General features: G+C 40.8%; 1 long non-coding RNA gene across 1 annotated transcript; it reads left to right on the top strand.

Moving 5' to 3' along the window:
- Positions 1-1,626: 1,626 nt before the first annotated feature.
- LOC123180840 (uncharacterized) lies at positions 1,627-4,841 on the top strand. Its single transcript, XR_006491304.1, has 2 exons — positions 1,627-2,215; positions 2,542-4,841. It is a non-coding gene; the product is annotated as an uncharacterized lncRNA (long non-coding RNA).
- Positions 4,842-6,498: the final 1,657 nt, after the last annotated feature.

The raw sequence follows: 6,498 nt of genomic DNA, 5'->3' as shown, positions 1-6,498 counted from the left end.
TGTCGCCTCGACATATTTGTCGAAGCTATCAGGAAACTATGATATCATAGATAGCCAGCCAGTAACCCAACCTTGTGTTGTGTTCTCAGTGTAATGATTTTGGCCACCATTCTCGAAAGCATCTCGTGATGTTATTTAGTTAGTAGGTATTCTATTTATGGGTTCTGGAACCCATGATTCATTCCGTCGATTCCTGTTGATAGTGTTTGCTCGTTCCTTTAGGTTGATTAGTAACCTTTGTGATAGTCTTCGAGGTCCGTGGTATATCGTTCTTCCAATACCATGAACCAATATGGCAGAAGTTCTTTTAAACTAAAAGATCACAACAAGAGTGCTCTTGATGTGTTCTCCATTCTACATTGTGAACCTACCAGTTCTTCCTCTTCTGCATGGGTTATACGGAAGAAATATGTTGAACTTGTTCGACATGCTAATCCATGCGTTCACAACTCAACTGCTAATACTCATAAATATTTAGTTGCCCGGGTGTGTTTAAATTAACAACTCAACTGCTAATACTGATAAATATTCTTTGGCTACCCTTGTGTCAAATCAATAAATTTGGGTCAAATACTACCCTTGAAGACTGCCGCGATCCCCTATGCTTGTGAGTTATCAGTATTTGGCACTATTAAGACATCGTGGCCGAGAGGTATCTTAGGTACTTAGGTAGCCACCGACTGAGGACATAGCTGACTATTTCCTTCGTCTCCGACAGAGTGTCCGGTGGTCGACAGTGGCCTGGTATCCGACTGTTGGGACTTAGCACAGTCTAATGCTACCCTCCTTTTCCTTGATGGGCCAAAGGTTGAGCCCCTTGGCCCACTACCTTCTGGGTCGTATCTTATATGAGTCTTGGGCCTCTGGTGGGCCACTTGTATACATTAGTCTACCCCGCATTTGTAACCCAACACCCTTCGTATCATAATATATGACGTTTTTGTAGCTTAATTTGTACAAAGGTAGAATAAGATAAGAAGAAGGTAATATATGAAGAAGAAAAACGAATATCCAATTCTAAGCCCCGACTCATCTGCACCCAGTAACAGTAAATTAAAAAAAATCAAAAAAGTCCGCTTTTTGCGCGGAAGATATTTTAGTGTGTGAGTTGTGTGCCAAATTTTAAAGCATTTGTAAACCTGAGTAGCTCTCAGCAAGAGAAAAACAAAATCGGATCAAAAAAGTACACAAACATTAAACTTTTTCACGTATCCCAAAATTTTCTTTCTTACTGAGAGATACTTAGACATTTAAATGCTATGAGATTTGGCATGGACATCACACACTCAGTCATCTTTCTCCACAAAAAGAAAATTGTTTTTTTAATTTATTTTGTATTTTTAAGGATTATTTTACTCCCGGGCTTCAAAACGCCTCGTCCGAAGAAAAAATAAATAGAGATATCTCTCTAGTTACTAAGCTCCCGAGAAATAGCGATCCCACAACGATCGTGAGTTTTTTACTGCCGTGTCCCTGCCTGTAAGATGTAGAAATGTTGTGTTTCCACCGTCTGGGCCCAACTGTTGTGCTTGCGTTGCCATATTGTCGGTTCCCGACGGCCCAAGGTATTGTTTACATGGGCCTTGAGTCCTTGACCACCGCTATCTGCAGAGGTGAGGTGTTGCGTAGATGGTGAAGACTGAAAAACCTGGCGTGTTGCGCTGCGCTACCCTGCCTTGCCTCATTGCGCCGCTGTCTATGCGGAACGGCCGTCGGATCGGTTCCTTGCCGGACTACGGGGCTGCCTCCGCCGGTGCTCATGTTGCAGAGAGGCTGCGGGTGAGACTGGAGACGCGTGCCTCGTGGAAAATCCATGCGTTCCTCCCTTTCCCCCAAATCACGAGCAGAGCTAGAGAGAGATGGATACTCGAGGAGGGCGATTACGGCGATGGATTCACCGAGCGAGGCCTGAGACATGGATTGTGTCGCGGTCGGGGTGTCATCTGGGCAGCTGCGAGGATGAGCCGCAGCAGGGCCATCAATGCGCCTTGGCACCTGTGCAGATTCGGCCATGGGGGTGGCTCAGCACCATGTGGCTGGGCGCGGGTAAGATGGATATGGCGGTAGCCTTTGACCTTTTGCCCCCTCCGCATACTCGTCCCTGTCACAGTGGCACTCCCCTTGCCTTGGGTTTGAGCTCTTCTTGCAAATTCTCCTCGTTGCTGCCACTCCTCCAAGTCGTCCCAGCTGTAGTAGCCGCCGCAGTCTATAAAAGGTAATCATCCTGGTCGGTTCAAAGTACAATAATATGTTCATTGTCAATGGCTGTGGACATCACAACATTTTGGACCTAGCTATGCTCCATGATCTCCAGTACTGAGTCTTCACACATTTTAAATGATAGTTTCATGCTTATGTTATGGTATTGTGTAAGTTTGTGTAAGCAAAGTTTGATGGAATGGAATACAAAATTCTTCATTGGCCTCACTCGGGTGTTAACTTTCCCATTTTGGCTCATCGGTATTGTTTTACAGGAAAATAGGATAAACCTTCATTGGTCTCACATGGATCTTATCCTTATCATTTTGGACTTATTTGCAGGGAAGTAGGAGAATCAACATGCAAGCATGAGACAAGGTTCAGATCTTGAAGAGTCACAATGAGATCCACGTGCACATTTGTTTGACATCGCACAGTTAGTTTTCCACTGCGCTCAAATTATGTAGCTGATAGATACACATGATAGATGCATGTTCTGTTATAACATGCAATGTTCTACTAATGAAGCATTCCTCAAATTGAATCACTTTAGGATGTGCACGGACAGATATGATTAAATATTCTTGTTCACATCTATTTCTGTTTATCCTACTGTTTACGCACCTATCCAAATGATTAAATATTTCTAATGGGATTTACACGCACAGATACACCTCATGGTTGTAGGGTTTTTCTTTGTGTTCCTCCTACATGCATGAGCTGAGATGTTGGTATATGCAAATCAGTCAGAAACAACCATTTGGTGGCATCTTTGCCAGGGTATCATTGGACTAATTTTAAGGTGTACCATCAATTTTTGTTAATATTAGCATTTGGAGCATACCAAAAAGTAAACCTTCCTCTCTTTATTCATGCTGCCTTAGCTCTCATCTATCTTGAGATTATGTGATTCTTTAGGCAACTCATGGCAAGAAACTTTTGTGATAGCAAAATCTATCTATCAAACTTACTGACCCAGAACAAGCTGTAGCGCAAGTGCTTGACTCTATTTTAGTTCTTTCTTTGTTGCTTCATTCCCCTCTTTTCTCATGTGATTGCGTACGTTGTTTCAGTTTGTTCACTCCATGCTTCCATTCCTACTGGTGTTTGAATGTTGTGTGTTGTCTATGGTGTCTTCTGTGAGAAGGGGCATGCAGTGGTGTTCTCTGTGGAGGGGAGCTATTTGCTTGCCATGGTTGGGGTCTTTTGCATCGGTCTTCTCTGGTCTGCTTGTGGGTGGAGGGGTTTGGGTGGTTTTCAGTTGCTGGACTTCGTCGACCTGCCTGCCTTCCTACGCTCCATCTGAAGGTTTGGTTTCGCGTGCTGATGTGAATTTGGGGAACAATTACAATATATGTGCTTCTATTAGTAAGCTATTTAAATCATGTTTCCTAAAAATTAAGTATGTTGTTTACATATAAAATGCAACATTTCAGCAAGCTTTGGAGCATGATATCGGTTTCGGTACTACACCATGCATAGTCACGTACTTGAAATATAACACACTTACAAGTTAGAATTAAAACAAGATCACCAATAGAAGGTCTTCACGTTCTATCTGGGTTTTAACAAAAAAGAGTCAAACAAAGCATGGTTATGAATGTGGCAGTAGACTATGACTATGTAACATGCTACTAAAGATCCTCACCCAAATTCTCAGGTTAAATATGTACTCTTTAACAAGAATGAAAATACTATGTGTGTCCATTTGGTAAGATTGTGTTGAAAATCACATTAAATGATTGTGTTGATACTATTTATCTGTTCAAATGTATCATTACTCTTAATGTTGTTAGTTATGTACACTCCTTAGCTGCCGTGTTGACATGCTCGGTACCAAATTTTCTGTTTACTAGAAAGTAAATAACTTCTTAATTCAACATTGGATCTATTTAATAATATTTTGATATAATGATCAATTAGTTTGGAGGTTATATTGGGATTAAGGGAGACAATTTCAGCGTAGATCAGGTCCATATGAAATAGCCTGTAGGTCTGGCATTTTCCTCTATATATATGTTCTCATCTACCACTAATTACACAACAACTGTGAAGAAGAATGGCTAAACTTGAAGTACATCGGAATTTTACAAACACTCTACCTATGTGAGCACTTAGTTATAGGGTACATCTTCTGCCAAATCTATCTGTCTTATTTGACAATATATCTGTGGTGGAACAATTTTTCTATATCTTCTTTCTAAAGTATGTAAGTACAGATTATGGAAGAATCAACACTTGCGTTACATATATATTATGAATCTCATAGTTTTGTCTACTGCTGATGACAACATGAACATTTACTGTGGGCCACGATGGCCATGGATGCGAAATGTGGTGATGGTCCTGGCTGAGAAAATCAACTATATCTTGGAGTTTTAATTTGGTAAAATATGACCCCCTCACCGCCAAAGACACAGATTCGTATGTACCGGTAACTCAATAATAACTTCATTACAGATTTGTGTGCACCAGGTAATTGTATAATAGCTTCGGCCACTGATGTGAGAAGTTGCTTATTGTATTTTTCTGATCCTACAACATATTTGAATACATCAATTTGGTGACTATTCATAAGTGCAACATCTTCACGTGTATTAGTAACCCATCCTACATATTGGAATTATTTTATTTCCTCGTGATTTGATCTGTCCTTGTATGTGATTCTTAGTTATGTAATTTCTGTGTGTGCCGCTGATTCGGTGGGTTTTTGGGTTGTTTCTCTGACCTGCTACTGTTGTAACGGTTTCTTTGTCGGGATGACTCTTCGATGTTGTCTGCCTATATGAGGGAGTTATGTTGCTTCTTATGTTATCGCTTCTCATGTGTCGGTTGTCCCCCTTGGTGGTGATAATAGTACCACTTCGACGTAATGCAAGCCATACCATTTGAGAGCTCTTAGATAAGCTACACATTGCGGCACTCTTTCGTTTCACTGTTATATCGATCCAATCTTGATGATGGTAGTAAGATAATGTGCTTGTTTATGTCCTTCATCTTGGTATTTTGTCCTTCAAATAAATGATGGCCTGATTGATCTATGGCAGTATTGGCTATCATTGTCTTATGATCTCCTCTGTACTATGTAAGGGAATGAACCAAAAGCATATTGAAATGATTAGTTTTTTTTCTTTTATAGGAGTATCTGTTTTCTGTTTGAAGATGACTAAGGCTGTGTTTGGATGCAAAGTATTGTAAAAATCAAAGTATCAACAAACTACAGTAATTTAGCATGTAGGTATAACATACCGTGGTTTTGATAAAACAGAGTATTTTGTAGTATTTACAATACAGAGGACCTGTTTGGCACAACGACCTAAAATCAATTGCAATGTTAGCAGTGCAAACCCGTCTGTTGGAGCTAGCCGTTGCATGCAGCATGCGACGTGATTGGCCAAAGAACGACCATGCACATGGCGATAGAGCGGCGTGTTACCATCAACATGCATAAGAAAGGAAGCTTGCTCTAAGTGAAATCCGGCGAACGACCCCATGACCAAAGAAAACGCTCAGTAGCACGGCATAGCCGACGACTAACCAAGCGGCAGAGCTGCACGAGTAGCAGATGGGACAACGGCAAGCCATGGAGAGAGGCCTACATGCAGCAGCGGCGAGTTGTCTATCCCAACACGAACGGAGCTGAACGAACACGTGATGGCATCTAAAAAGATAACAGCGCGGCGGCCGCGGCAACGTGTGACGGACGCGAATATTTTTTGTAGAGGGAGATGAGAAGTTGAGAATAGAAGGGAAGAAGTTAACGACGTGCAACTCCGTTCTTTTCCTCGGCTCTGTTTAAAAAAAAGAGGTCTTGGGCTCTTTTTATAATACAGAGAAAAAACAGTTTTTGGCAAATACTATAGTATTAAAATCACAGTTTTTTTTGGCAATCAAACAGCTTATTGTAAATAAAACTATAGTATTCTCAAAATGCTTAGAAAATACTTTGCTATCAAACAGGGCCTAATATTATTTCTTGGTAACACATGGTTGGAGCTCCTCTTTTGGGGGCGTGCGGGATTGCTGGATTGGTAAAGCCCAGAAGAGTTGTGGGAAATAATTGTTTTGCAATATGTTTCATACTGATCTGATATCCTAAGAACAATTAGTATACTGCAGGATATAAGTAATATTTTGTAAAAAAGTAATCCTACTCCAAGGTAGTACTCCCTCCTTTCCGGTTTATAGGGCTCAATTCAAAAATCTCACCAACCAAGATAGATTGTAAGTGGTGGAATACTTTTTGTAGTTTGCAAAAGCACCAAATTAATGCTCTTGTTTTCCTTAAAAAATTATGTT

The sequence above is a fragment of the Triticum aestivum genome, chromosome 1D (assembly GCF_018294505.1).
Source record: "Triticum aestivum cultivar Chinese Spring chromosome 1D, IWGSC CS RefSeq v2.1, whole genome shotgun sequence".
NCBI lineage: Eukaryota > Viridiplantae > Streptophyta > Magnoliopsida > Poales > Poaceae > Triticum > Triticum aestivum.
Note: the sequence above shows the minus strand (reverse complement) of the source record. Positions and strands in the feature narration are given on the sequence as shown.